Here is a 16,291-nt window from a genome sequence, read left to right as displayed (position 1 = left end):
TTTCTATATGCCAGCAATACAAACTGAAAAATAAAATTAAAAGTACCATTCTCTAGCTTCCAAATACCTTAAACACTTAGGGATAAATTTATCAAAATATGTGCAAGACCTGTACACTGAAAACTATAAAACTTTGTTGAGAGAAATTAATGAATTGCCAAACAAATGGATAGATATACCATGTTCGTAGATTGGAAAATTCAATATTTTTAAGATGTCAGTTCTCTCATATTGATCTTGGGATTCAACTCAATCTCAGTCAAAATCCTAATGGACTTTTTTTGGATAGAAATTTATGTCAGTTCAACATGTAATATACAGCCACAAAACCCGTAAGAGCCAAAACAATTTTGAAAGAGAATCAGTAAAGTTTTGGAGAACTTAACACTACCTGATTTCAAGATTTGTTATAAAGCTATAGTAACAAAAAATGTGAGGTATTTATATAAGAATAGATATGTAGAACAATGAAAGAGAATGAATATACTAGATATAAGTTTACATACATATGGACAATTAATTTTTGACAAAGATATCAAGGTAGGTATAGTTTTTCTTTTATTTTTTTAAACAAGTAATACTGAAATAACTAGATAGAAGATACCAGTTGTAGTGAAGAAAATGAATTTTGATCCATAATACTTGACTATATTAAAAAATTAACTTGAATTGATTAGAGACCTGAGTGAAAAATTAAAACCATAAAACTCCTAGAAGAAAATATTTGGTACAGGAGAAGGTTTCTTAGGACATACAAACAAGTATTAAATATAAAAGAGTTTATAAATTAGACTTTAGTAAAAACCTCTGCTCTTCAAAATATATCAAAAAGAATATGTTAAAGCAAGCTATAGACTAGGAGGAATAAAATTAGAAACAATTTGATTTTGTTTAGTAAATTTGAGGATTTGCATGTCCTGTGATCCAGCAATTTCATTCTTAGAGATTATTCCCTAGAGAGACTCTTATATGATCCAGGCATGTGTGTGTATGTGTGTATTTGTGTGTGTGTGTGTGAGGGGGGTGGGTTTATTTCCACTTTAAAATCCCATTCCATCCCCACCTTTCACCCCCAACCTTCTCCTGCCAAATGGGCACACACACACACGCACACAACTTTGTTAATAGAATCTTCCTATTTCTTTTTAGTCCTTCTTTCAGGGTTAATTACCTTCTGCCCCCACCTGCCATGTTCATGTCCTTTAATCTCCAGGGGTCTTGAAGACAAAATCTTTTTGGCGTGTGTGTGTGTGTGTGTGGGTGGGTGGGTGTGTATTCTATCTGCAGCAGGAATGGAGATGTATGACAAAGAAAGAACAGTGTTTACAACATGTTCAATGTGTCATATGGTGAAACATTCTTAAATTTGGCTTTATTGGGCTTCTCAGTTAACTTCTTGTAAATTTATTCCTAATGAACTGCACAGAATTGACAACAGGAAAGACCATATCCCACAGCAAAACTAACTAGGGGGTGTTTCTGTCTCAGTAAGGAGGGGAGTTGTATTAGTAATGATATTTTGATGGTCTGAGGGAAGTGGCTTCATGTACTTCTAACTTGCATATATATGTATATTCTATCTGCAACAGGAATATTTATATTAATATATAATAATTATATATAATATTAAATTAACTTTATTTGTTGAACAGTTTTAGGTTTACAGAAAAATAAGCAGAAAGCACATAGAATTTCCATATACCCCATCCTCCCCAACCCCAGTTTCCCCTATTATTAACATCTTGCATCAATGTGGTATATTTGTAGCAATCAATGAGCCAGTATTGATACATTATTAATAATTAAAGCCCATAGTTTACATTGGGGTTCATTCTTTGTAAGTTCTATGGATTTTGACAAATATTTACTGACATGTATCCACCATTACACTATCATACTGAATGATTTCACTGCCCTAAAAATCCTCTGTGCTCTCTATTCATCCCTCCTTCCCCCTCCCTCGGAACCTCTGACAACCACTGATCCTTTTACTGTCTCCACAGTTTTTTCTTTTCCAATGTCATAAGGTTGAAATTATACAGTATGTAGCCTTTTCAGATTGGCTTCTCTCACTTGGCAATATGCATTTAACAGAGTTTTAAATAAAAACATGTGACTACAAAGTTTGTTGAAAATACCACTAAGTAAATACCACGAAGTGTAGTTTCATCATAAGGCCCCAGAACTGGTGATCAAAAAAAAAAAAAAAAGGATCTCTGCTTTTTAACTTGTTGCTGAGGTAGATAATTTTTTCAGTTTTTCCTAAGCCATTAGATTAATGTTTATTGTTACTGCATCAAGTAAAAAGTGCTCTGTGAACAACCAATTTGGAGCTTCACTACAGGTCCTTATGAGGTGCTCTCTGTTAAGTTGCATATTCTATGCACATTTTCATGAACCAGTCATACTCCTGAGATAAAATTTCAATGATTTTCACAAACCATTGGTTGTCAGGATATTGGTTGCGAGGATTAAATGAGAATGTGTGTGCCATGATTAAAGCAAAACCTACTTTATAGAGTAAATATGAGGATGAAATGTAATAATACATTTTAAATACTCAGAACACTTCCTGGCACATAGTAAGTGTTCAGTAAATATTGCCTGTTATTATTTTTGGCACAACTGCTGATTTCCCTTCCTCTATAAAGGCCATTGTGTAAGAAGGAGAGTGCACTTGAACGTTGATGGGAGAAGCAGCAAGTTAAAGAGGAAGTAGATCAGTGGTTAAGAGCTCTGGCCATGGAGTAAGGTCATATGTGTTCAAAAGTCTAGTTTTTCTAGTTACTGGCTATTGCTTGAAGTTGCTTGATCCCTCTCTAAGACTGACTTCCTCCTATGTAAATGAGGAGAGTAATAATTCCTATCTAAGTAGTTCTTTGCCAGGGGACCTGACATTGGGTCTGCTCGAAAGCAATGATTAAGGCACCATCGTGAGAGGGTTACAGCCTGCACTCTGGACCATCTGGGTAAATCCTGGCCCCTTTGACTTTTAGGAATGTGATGGAGCAAGTTATTTAGTCTTTCCTTGCTTCTGTTTCACCTTTGCATAATGAGTTAATAAATGATAGCTTTAATAATTTTAGAAAAATGGAAAAAATATACAAGAAAAGGAGGTTTGGAGAAAATGGGCAAGGCATTGTGTGATAGAAACAAGTGTTTGAGATGTTTTCCTATTTCTGGAAATCCCTAAACCACTGATGAGCATCTCTGGAATTTATTCTCAAGTAGCGATTGTGATAAGCAGTAGTCTACCATCACTGGATGGGAAACCAGCCTCCCGAAAACAGGTCACTTAACCTCTCTGAGTTGCTCTCCATATAAAATAAATAAGGGGCATGTGCCCTACTGACCTCTCAGGGGTTTTGTTAGATGATGTAGATTGTGTGTGACTTCAATGTTAATTCAGTATGCATTGAGCATCGTCATAGGTGCTATGGGTAAGAAGACCAACAAGGCAAGGTTTCTGTCCTCCCTGAGCTTATCCAGAAGAGGGAAATAAACACAACCATAATTATGTGTAATGAAGTGTCAGAGGTGTTCTCATGGAGGTTTATACAGGGCAAAGCTTGGGCACAAATGAGATGATTGTCTCCACCTGGGGTTAATGAGGAACGGCTCCTTGGAGGGGGTGACACCCAACCCAACTTGTGAACATGCTTGGCTTACCTCAGGGTGGCATCCAATTGAAAATGAGCTGAGGTCCTGAGGTATCTCAGACACTTTTGGACATCATCATCTACATTTGAACTTGGAGAAACTAGTTGGACAGCTGGGATCAGTTTCAGAAGTACTAAGGCCTCGTGATGAAAATTTAAAACACTGTTTGATTGATGAAATTTTATCATTTTATTCAGTGTTTATTTAAAGCATTAATAAATACAGAAAGACTGATAGAATGAGAAAAATCAGATTTTCTGACCCCCAGTGTAAAAATCGATGCAGATCATCAAGAATAGATGTTTCACTTTAAACAATGGGGGAAAGATTCTTGGAGAACAGGGTAGTCTCTCAGTTTTAAAGTATGAGCCCACAGATAACTTACTGATTACAAAGGGACAAAATATGCCTTTATAATGGAGAGATCACCACATTAACCAGGCGATGGAGCTTGGCACTTCCACTAGTGGGATAGTCTGAAGTCCTGTCTCCTGATGTTATGTGATGGGAGGTATATAGCATCACCTGCAATGTGTTCTTGCCAGAAATGTTCAACTTGAACCTAAACACAAGGAAACAGACAAATCCAGAATATGGAATGTTCTGCAAGACTCTTCAAATGATTTAATATTATAAACAGAGGAATCAATGGTATAGATAAAAATTGAGGGAGTCTAAACAAGCATAACAGCCAAATGAAATAAATCAACCTTGATTAGATCCTGGGCTGAAAAAATAATCTAGCAAAAAAGACAGGATGAAACAATTGAGGAAATTTGGATATGACTGCATGTTGAATGTTGTTATTGAACTAACGATGATTTTCTTAGGTGTTGTACTCGTGTGAAGTGTATAGAGGAATCACCTATTCTTGAGAACTGAAATATTTAGGGGTGAAGTGTCCTGATGTATGCAGCTTAATTTTTGGATGGTTGAGAAAAGAAGATCTGTGTGTGTGTATAAGGGGAGGGGAAAAGGAGGGAAGAAAGGAGATCAGGTGTGGCAAAACGTTACTACTTAATGAATCTAGGTGAGGTTATATGGGTGTTTATTGTATTGTTCTTTGACATTTTTCAATACCAAAATAAAACGTACTTCTTATTTTAAAACAAGGTATAAAAATGGTCCTAATATTATATTCTGCTTATTAACGTGTATAAGTACACATATAGACATATATTGTTTACCAATACAAATCATTTGCTTTGCATGTTTTTAATACAATGGAAAACTTACCTTCTAGGCTTGTTAATAATAACATCCAACATTAGGATAATACATTACTTGGTACAAAATAGTGCTCAATAACTGCATGAATATATGATCCTGAAAGTTACTTAAAGTATTAATCATGCATTAATGTAAATGTATAGTTATATTCAATTTTGCACAAATCATATAATAAACTGAAAATGTATGATTAACACCAAGGAGACTGAAACTTACATATGTACATGTGTATACCTAGATGCATACACAATTGTAATGTGTAAGTTTTGGTGTCTTTACTACTTTATCACTTCTATTATCCTGCCCTTTTTCAAGTGTTATGCAGAACTAGTGATAGCACAATTTCTGAAGCACTTCAACTTGTATAGTTGGTTGAATTAGGATATCCTATATCACAAATAGAGACATAGAAATACATATCATTCCTATGACTATCACGTTACTGAATACTATCTCAACTTAATAATTTAATTAAAACTTATTGCTTCAAAATGTGTGGAGACAGCCTCGATATTTTCTGTATTCTTTTCTTAGACTGACAATCTTTTGCAGAAGGAAATCCTGCCTTATCTATATGTCACTAGATCACATTGTGCTATACTCTGCATAATATGGGCATAACATATTACAGTAGTAGTAATAGTAGTAGTAGTGATGGTAAGATAGGAAGACATTATTTATACTCAAAAAGTCTCAGAACACCTCAATAAATTGTTTTAACTCCCAATTTAACAGATGCTGCTTTGCACATGGTAGGCACCAGAAATACTTGTTTAATAAGGATTATTTAAATGATCTACCTTAGGACTTAAATTTAAGTTGATTTGATCAATCAGAAACACTTATTAAGCACATTCTGGGTGCTAGGCACTGTATTTGGCACTAGAGAAAGAAAGAAATAAAAGTCCCTATCCTTGAGTAGATCATAATACAGTATAGGGTACAAGTATACAAGTGTATATCATGCAGTACAATTTGGCAAGTGTTGTGAATTTTCAGTGGTTTTGTGTAAATGCCAAAAAGCAAACTCTACTGATGTAGATAGTATTCCCCTTCATTTTTGAAAGTCATTTTCACTGGATGGACAGCTTTTATCTTTCAGCACCATTAAGATGTTGCTCTACTGTCCTTTTGCTACACAGTTTCTGACAAAAAGTCTGCTGTCATTCTTCTCTTTGTTATTCTCTATGTAATTTTTTTTTTCCCCTCTAGTTGCCTTGAAAATTTTCTCTTTATTTTTTTCCAGTGGTTTGACTATGATGTGCCTGCGTGTGTGTGGAGGGGGAGGTGTTTATCCTGTTCAGGGTTCTCTGTACTTTTTAGATTTATGGGGTTTTGTCTTTCATTAATTTCAGAAAATTGGGGCATTATCTCTTTAAGTGATTCTTCCCTGTTTTCTCTCTCCTCCTTGTAGGAATATACTTACATCTATGTTAGACTGTTTGATGTCGTCTCACAGCTCTTGGATGCTCTTTTCTGTTTCATCACTCCTTTTTGTCTTTGTGTTTAATTTTGGATAATTTTCATTTTTCTGTGTTCAAAGTCACTGATTCTTTCCTCAGCTATGCTTATTAAAGGAATTCTTGATCTCTTATGTCATGATTTTTTTCCATTTGACATTTTTTATAGTTTCCATTTCCTTTCTGAAATTCTCCATCTGTTTGTGCATGTTGCCCACCTTTTCCACCATGTACTTTAACAAATTATTTATAGTTATTTTAAAGTCCTTATGTGTATATATGTCCATGCCACTCTCTTACTTTGTCCCAGCTTACCCTTCCCCCTCCCCATATCCTCAAGTCCATTCTCTAGTAGGGCATATATATACACTACCAAATGTAAACTAGATAGCTAGTGGGAAGCAGCCGCCATAGCACAGGGAGATCAGCTCGGTGCTTTGTGACCACCTAGAGGGGTGGGAGGGAGGGAGATGCAAGAGAGAAGAGATATGGGGATATATGTATATGTATAACTGATTCACTTTGTTATAAAGCAGAAACTAACACACCATTGTAAAACAATTATACTCCAATAAAGATGTTAAAAAAAAAAAAGTCCTTATGTGAAGTCAAACATCTAGGTCATTGTTTCTGGTTCTGTTAATTGATTTGTCTCTTGACAATGTGTCATTTTTTCCTTGCTTTTTTGAGTCTTTTTTTTTTTAATGTATTGTGTACGTTGTGTGTTGAAGAATAATAGACCTTGAGTTAATTAAATAGCATCAGATCTAGGAATAGTCACTGTTCTTCTGTTAGGTTATTAGCATGGGATATTGAATCAATCTAGTCAGTATTTAACACATTATTGACCGGGGGATTTTTGCAGAAACTAAGGCTTGTGGCCAGCGATCTTCTATGTAAGTGAATATTGAAACACCTGCGTTTGAGTAAATATCGACAACTTTTTTGCACTTAATGTATTTATTTGAAACTTTGTACATGTCTTACTAAAACACTCTAATATTTTGTTAGAGTGTGATAGGCAGTATAGCAGGCACCTCTGTGCAGGAGAACAGAACATCTATTACAAATATACCATGTTTCACTGCACTTTCCCCTGGAAGAGCAGACTCTAACACTTTCTGGCAGCATTTTTTTAGTCCTGTGGGTATTATTTCCTCTAGAATTGGTTCTTTTATTTTACCTGATAGTAGACAAGGTGGATCTTTGTGGGTGGGCTCTTTTACAAACGCCACAAGAAGGACCAGGTGTCACTGCATTCACCAGAATGATGAAAACTTTATGGTAGTAAAATTGCATTTATAATATACACAAGGTTGGGACAAAAACCTAACAGAGCAAAATGTGAATGATAATGACAATCATAAGTTGTATAATGAACCCTTGATCAATTTTAAGCTCTAACATCTTCCCACAGTGATGTTAATTGTATCACTCTCTAAAAACGTATTAATATGCCTCCAGTCAATAAATTGTTAAGCAAGATTTGTGTTTCATTATTACTATTGTCACCCTCAGTGAAATCAGAGACTTCAAATTCTTCCACCAGCAGATTGTCATTACCTCTTTGTGTGGAGCTTGGGGTACTGAGAGGTTTTCTTGGTATTTCTTCTCCACCCTCAGCTTTTATTCACTCTGGCTCACCTGCCTCAGTCAATGGTCTTGCCCCTTTCCCAGCTGTTGCTTATTAGTCAGTGGTGGACTTGTAGTGGGGGTAGTAGAAGTTCTTGGTTTTCCTGGTCCAGACTCAGTGTCTAGGCTTCAAAAGTGTGTCCTTCTGAGTATTCATTCCCTTACGTTCTGTGGCAGCCAAACTCTGCCTTGAATCTGTGGTGGGTTTGGGGCAGGAGAAATATTCCTTCCCCTCCCCCAGCAGGAGTAAATCTTTACTTTTTATTGGTGCAGAATACTGGTCCAAGAATGTTTTCTTCACATCCTCCAGGAAAGATATCTTTTGTTTCTACCCTCCCTACAGAAGCAATGGGTCTGTGCCTCGTTCTTAGGGGCAGCAAGGAGGATTTCCTACCCAACCCCCAGGTGCTGGGGGGAGGGGGTAAGAATGTCTGCTGTCCTTCCTCCAGCAGCTTAAGGCTTTTGTTTTTTATGAGAGGAGGGTCCACAGAAGCAGGCAGTGTTTTATGCCTGTTCCTCAGAGTCACCAGCTCACCACTGCAGTCCTGTGCCATTGAGGAGGCTTGTTCTCATCTCCTGCCCTGCGCTTACTCTTTCTCATAAGCATCTGATGGAGGTTTGTGCAGAAGAGCATGCGATTACAAACTTCCCTATGTCTGGCACTTCCTGTTATTCTAAAGTGATATGCTAACCCACTCTCAGCCTTTAGGGATTTGTTCATTTTTTTCTGGTTTCTTCTTACTCACTTCTATTACAGCCCCCTTTCCCTCCATGCTTTGCCAAAGATGAATCAGTTCGTGTATCCTTGTCTCTCAGAGGGACTTTTCACTGTGGAATTCAGTTCCCTTGGTTGCCTCCTTACCTCAACTCTCAAGAAAAGTTATGATTTTGTAGATAATTCTGGGGGTTTTGTTGTTGTTGTTGTTGTTGTTATGGTGGGAGCAACATTTTATTGTTGTTTTTAAAAAATGAATACATTTGTTATCTTTAATATACTAATCAATAAGATGAGAAAAGGTCATTTAAAAATTGGACACCTCTGTGGTTGTCTGGCTAAAGTACAGTTACTGAAACCTGAGAATTTCATTTCAGGATAAATAAGTAGCTGAATCATGTTGGGGCTGGTATTCACAAGGGGCAAGTTTTCTTCGGGTATGGTTAGAAGTGTAGAGCATGTGAAGGCCCCATTAGCGTGTCGTTCTGGGAGTCATACAGAGAGAATATTGTTGCTCATCCTTCCAGTCTACCTACTTTATATAATCTAAAATGCTGCTTTTCTTCCAGGCATTGTTGTGATATTTTGTTGGAGAATTACAGAGATGTTCTCTATTTGCTTTCTGTGGGTCCCAGCAGAAAGGTGTCACACTGAAATAGGGTAGTTTAAGAAGAGGAGTTAATAAAGGGATGATTTACAAAGGCATGAGCAGCGTGTAGAGATATTACCAGGGAGACTGCTGTACTGCAGTGCCAGTGACAGTAGGGCTCTGCTGTCATCAAGAGCTGAAAGGGAGAGAAGAGGGAGCAGCTGGAGAAAATTTGTAGAAAAAGAGAGCTGTGTTGACAGGGCCACCCAGGTGGCATTGTGACCTTTGGTTTATGGGTACAGCTTGTCCCTGGTGACCCCAAAGGGAGGGACCCAAAGGAATAAATACTTCAACTTCACTGTCCTTCCTTATCTACTGCCTGCGGTCTCTGTGGATTGTCCCCATCCGTGAGCAGTGATGTGCCCATACAGATGAGCGTCCCAGGGCACAGAGCAGGTGGGAAAGTGGAGAGTGTATCTCGAGAGGCACATAAGGAGATCTCCCGCACATCTAGGAACTCTGGATGGGACATGGAAACTCTCCCTTGTTCAGTTTTTCTACCTTATTTTATAGACAATAGCACTTTTCAGGCTTTTCATTATTTCTTGGAAAAACTTTTAACAAGGTTTGTTTTGTTGACCAGATATTACTGGTTAAAGAAACTCCATGACATTGTACCAGATGACCTTCTTCAGAGTAGAATGAATGATTTATAGACCAAAGTCACTGAATTAGGATAACCAACCTACTCTTCCTGAACTCTTACTGGTTCAATCACTAAGCTCGCGCAGGAGCCTTAATTGTCTCCCGTTAGTCCTTGGGAATTCTTGTAAGGAGGATGTTATGGTAGGCAGCTACCTTAGTCAGGCTACAGTACAGTCAGGGTCTGCTTGTGAGTGACCTTCTCTGTCCTGTACCTCATTCTCTGTATCTCCAGTCTCGGGGTGGGGTGATGAACATAAGTGTCAGAAAATTCAAAATGAGCTCCTCAGCAGGAATGGTTGGAGACCCTGGGGAAGATTGGTCACTATCTCTTGCTGAAGTCAGAGAAAAGGTAAGTTATTTTAAGCCAGACTTACAGGCAGCCCTTGAGGCAAAGAGGCAGAGCTGCAAACAGCAACAGGCCCTGCCAAGAATGACTAAGCAAGGAACAAATCATGAAGGGAACTATTACGAGTCACAAGGCAGATTCCACAACCTTGCCTGTGCACCACACAATCAGCAGGAACTTCTGAATGTGAAAGATAATGATATCAGCATGTGGAGGGGACAGGATGCCCAAAGATTCGAAATGTTCCACCAGTGGATATATACAATCCATCTTCACAGAATTACCATCTTGCCTTTTAACCTATCTGATTCTCACTTCACAGAACTGTTTGTTGTTTTTTGTTTTTAATTATTATTTATTTATTTATTTATTTATTTATTTTTGGCTGTGTTGGGTCTTTGTTTCTGTACAAGGGCTTTCTCTAGTTGTGGCAAGTGGGGGCCACTCTTCATCGCGGTGTGCGGGCCTCTCACTATCGTGGCCTCTCCTGTTGCGGAGCACAGGCTCCAGACGCGCAGGCTCAGTAGTTGTGGCTCACAGGCCCAGTTACTCCGCGGCATATGGGATCTTCCCAGACCAGGGCTCGAACCCGTGTCCCCTGCATCAGCAGGCAGATTCTCAACCACTGCACCACCAGGGAAGCCCCACAGAAGTGTTTTAATCGGTGGATATAAGACTGTGTGCTAGAAACACCTGAAATAGGTTAACAAAGTGATTCATACAATGGAAATGTATCCATATTTGTTTTGCTCCATATACTTCTATATTGTTTGAATCTTTTAATTAAAATTTTGTATAATATTTGTGTAATTAAGAAGGAATGTTTCTATATCTCTACAAACACTGCAGAAAATATGGTGGTTCTTAATACTGGTCATGCATCAGACTCACCTGTTCTTATGGACTCATTGTTTGTGTTCCCCCCAAATTCACATGTTGAAACCCTACTTGCCCCCAATATGATTAGATGAGCTAACTCTGGAGCCAAACTGCCTGTCTTTGAATCCTGCTCTGTCAAGTATTAGCTGTGTGATGTTAGGCCAGTTATCTAACCTCTCTGGGCCTCAGAATTTCTTCTGTGAATTGGGGACAATAATAGTACCTACCTCATAGGGTTGTTGTATTAAACACATTGTTTAGTGAAGTGCTCAGACCAGAGCCTGGCAATAGTAGAGTGCTGTAGTGAGCATTTACTCTTTCATTATTTACTGATTCCAGGTGTAGATTAGTCCAGCCTGACAGAGTGAGGGTCTGAGTTATAGAATGCAGTTAAAGAAGCACGCGTAATTTTATTCTTTACCAGAACCCATGGTATACTGCTGACAAAAGAGGTAGGAGCCATTTTAATCACAGTCTCAGGTAGGAAATTTAAGACACATGTGCTAATTCCTTAGAGAGTTTGGCCTTGGTTATGAAAAACAAGCAGCCATGTTCAATTTCTTTCTACAGAATTCTGTTCCAAATCCTTATCCTTAAACTCCTAAGTCCTTTATTTCCTATTAGTAAGTCCCTTATTTCTACCTGCATCCCAGCTCTGACCAGCATATAGAAAAATCACATGGGATGGTACAGAACCACAGGGTCATTAGAACAGGGGCTCATTACATTACATTTAGAGGGGTGATGGTAGGCATTGTATGAACAAAGACTTCATGGGGAAAGTTGAATTTATATTGGGACTTAAAAGATGAGAAGCATTTTGATTTATCATGTTGGGCATTTTATGTAGAGAAACTAGCATGAAGTGCAGAATCCTGGGGCACAGAGTCAAAAGAGCCAATGAGGAGGGAAATATTGATAAATAAGGTTAGAAATGTTTTGGGTCACAGTTTCAGATGGTAAACTTCTTCAGAATAGGAGATTTGTTCATCTTGAACTTGTTCTAAGCAGCTCCCAGGTGAGCTTCCTGAGAATCACATGCATCAGTCCTGCAGCCTGAGGGGTTGATGGGAACCTCCCAGAGGTTTTTGATATTCAGAGAGTGTTTGGTGAAAGCACTTGAGAACTTTGTGGTGCTACAGGCTGAGATCTCCACTGACAGCCTCCCTGACCTTTGTTTCCTTCCAACCACTGTGTAAACCTCTAATTCCCTGCATTAAAAATACTCTTACTTGGAATATATTGAGTGGCATCTATTTTTATGCCCAAACCCTGACTTGTTCTATAAATATTTTCAGAATAAATGAAAAACAATTCTACTGCATTGAAAAGTCAGTAGATATTCCACTTATGTTCATTGTTCAAGGAAAAAGAAACTAACATCTATTATGAGTTGATTATATGACAGGCAATTTCCTGTGCATTAGTTACCACCTCCCAATAATCTGGAGAGATCGGTATCATTGTCCCCATTTTATACATGAGGACATGGCAAGAAGAGTCAAACAGATACTCTGATTTACAAGCTAGTAATTTTCCACTCTGCAGTTTTGCTTTTGGGTGTGTCAACTTTGTGTATGCCTTTGTAGATAATCACAAACAACTTCAAAAACCATTTGAACCCTAATATCAGCCAAATTTTACAGGGAAGTTTTTCCTGCTCAGAGCAATAAGTCTTGAGCTTCTCCTAAATTATACCACTGAGTAGGCTACCTATAACTAATGCCTTTGATTTAAATATTTGAGTCCATTTTTCTTCAATTATTTAGATACCATATGCTTACGTATTGCTAAGAATGAGTACTTTTTAACGACAGGTGAAATAGCAAAGTTAGAATTGTTTTAAATATCTGAAATTTGGGGTGAGGTTTGTTTATATATTCAAATAGAAGGACACTGTACAATGAAAGACCAAGCAATATACTTTATCAGTTACAGTTTAATTACCCACCGGTATCTGTTGAGCTCCTTTGGAGCTTATCCAGTAACTACTTCTTCTTGACCTTTACGGGAATGCTGAAGACTTTGATCCAAAATACAGTCACCTGAAATGCTTTTCCATGATTTATTGTTCATTGCAAATTATTTAGAATATTTTATATTATGCAGTTTTATGTGTGCTTATAAACATAATAGTCATACCATAGTTTTCTATATTTAACAATAATGTTCATTTATATGTTTGATTTAAACCATGAACAGATAAAATTATCAAAGTTATACTGGTAGAAAAATATATAGTAATACAGTGAATTTCAGAAAAATCTTATTCAAAAAGAGAGTTAATGTTGATGAGTTAATATTTAACATTCTGCTAAAATGTTGGAAATCCCACAAGGGATTATTTTGTGGGTCTTGGTTATTCTTTTTGTACTAGTTTTGGATAACTAAAGGGTACTTCCTTGAAATAAGAAAAAAAAGCTGCTTTTATTTCACATAGCAAAGTTCTTATATTTGCAAATAAACAATTATGGTTCAGATTGGATACGTGATTTTTAAATTCTTAATTCTGTTAAAGTTAGATGTTTGCTAACACACAAAAATGTCAATTTAAATTTCCAGAGAAGTGACAGGTTGTTGCTCAAAAGTATATCTTGTTTTATTATAATGATTCCAAATCTATTTTGACCTTTCATTTACTTCAATTTCTGAAAAAGTTGATATGACTTAGCAGTAAATTTTGGGTGGATAAATGTCTCACATTTAAAAACAATATGATCGTAGATAGCCTCATCCACCAGAGGGCAGAAAGCAGAAGCAAGAAGAACTACAATCCTGCAGCCTGTGGGACAAAAACCACATTCACAGAAAGATAGGCAAGATGAAAAGGCAGAGGGCTATGTACCAGATGAAGGAACAAGATAAAAACCCAGAAAAACGACTAAATGAAATGGAGATAGGCAACCTTCCAGAAAAAGAATTCAGAATAATGATAGTGAAGATGATCCAGGACCTCAGAAAAAGAATGGAGGCAAAGATTGAGAAGATGCAAGAAATGTTTAACCAAGATCTAGGAGAATTAAAGAACAAACAAACAGAGATGAACAATACAATAACTGAATTGAAAACTACACTAGAAGGAATCAATAGCAGAATAACTGAGGCAGAAGAACAGATAAGTGACCTGGAAGACAGAATGGTGGAATTCACTGCTGTGGAACAGAATAAAGAAAAAAGAATGAAAAGAAGTGAAGACAGCCTAGGAGACCTCTGGGACAACATTAAACGCAACAACATTCGCATTTATAGGGGTCCCAGAAGGAGAAGAGAGAGAGAAAGGACCCGAGAAAATATTTGAAGAGATTATAGTCAAAAACTTCCCTAACATGGGAAAGGAAATAGCCACCCAAGTCCAGGAAACGCAGAGAGTCCCATACAGGATAAACCCAAGGAGAAACACACCGAGACACATAGTAATCAAATTGGCAAAAATTAAAGACAAAGAAAAATTATTGAAAGCAGCAAGGGAAAAACGACAAATAACATACAAGGGAACTCCCATAAGGTTAACAGCTGATTTCTCAGCAGAAACTCTACAATCCAGAAGGGAGTGGCATGATATACTTAAAGTGATGAAAGGGAAGAAGCTACAACCAAGATTACTCTACCTGGCGAGGATCTCATTCAGATTCGATGGAGAAATCAAAAGCTTTACAGAGAAGCAAAAGCTAAGAGAATTCAGCACCACCAAACCAGATCTACAACAAATGATAAAGAAATTTCTCTAAGTGGGAAACAAAAGAGAAGAAAAGGACCTACAAAAACAAACCCAAAAGAAGTAAGAAAATGGTCATAGGAACATACATATCGATAATTACTTTAAACAGGAATGGGTTAAATGCTCCAACCAAAAGACACAGGCTTGCTGAATGGATACAAAAACAAGACCTGTATATATGCTGTCTACAAGAAACCCACTTCAGACCTACGGACACATACAGACTGAAAGTGAGGGGATGGAAAAAGATATTCCATGCAAATGGAAATCAAAAGAAAGCTGGAGTAGCAATACTCATATCAGATAAACTAGACTTTAAAATAAAGAATATTACAAGAGACAAGGAGGGACACTATGTAATGATCAAGGGATTAATCCAAGGTGAAGATATAACAATTATAAATATATATGCACCCAACATAGGGGCACCTCAATACATAAGGCACTGCTAACAGCCATAAAAGAGGAAATCGACAGTAACACAATAATAGGGGACTTTAACACCCCACTTTCACCAATGGTGAAAATGAAAATAAATAAGGAAACACAAGCTTTAAATGATACATTACCAAGATGGACTTAATTGATATTTATAGGACATTCCATCCAAAAAAAAAAAGAATACACTTTCTTCTCAAGTGCTCATGGAACATTTTCCAGGATAGACCATATCTTGGGTCACAAATCAAGCCTTGGTAAATTTAAGAAAATTGAAATCATATCAAGTATCTTTTCCGACCACAATGCTATGAGACTAGATATTAATTGCAGGAAAAAATCTGTTAAAAATACAAACACATGGAGGCTAAACAATACACTACTAAATAACCAAGAGATCACTGAAGAAATCACAGAGGAAATCAAAAAATACCCAGAAACACATGACAATGAAAACACAACAACCCAAAACCTATGTTATGCAGCAAAAGCAGTTCTAAGAGGGAAGTTTATAGCAATAGAATCCTACCTCAAGAAACAAGAAACATCTCAAATAAACAACCTAACCTTACACCTAAAGCAATTAGAGAAAGAAGAACAAAAAACCCCCAAAGTTAGCAGAAGGAAAGAAATCATAAAAATCAGATCAGAAATAAATGAAAAAGAAATGAAGGAAAGGATAGCAAAGATCAATAAAAGTAAAAGCTGATTCTTTGAGAAGATAAACAAAAATTGATAAACCATTAGCCAGACTCATCAAGAAAAAAAGGGAGAAGACTCAAATGAATAGAATTAGAAATGAAAAAGGAGAAGTAACAAGTGACACTGCAGAAATACAAAGGATCATGAGAGATTACTACAAGCAACTATATGCCAAGAAAATGGACAACCTGGAAGAAATGGACAAATTCTTAGAAAA

This window comes from Balaenoptera acutorostrata, chromosome 5, assembly GCF_949987535.1.
Source record: "Balaenoptera acutorostrata chromosome 5, mBalAcu1.1, whole genome shotgun sequence".
Classification (NCBI taxonomy): domain Eukaryota; kingdom Metazoa; phylum Chordata; class Mammalia; order Artiodactyla; family Balaenopteridae; genus Balaenoptera; species Balaenoptera acutorostrata.
This window is presented reverse-complemented; position numbering follows the sequence as displayed.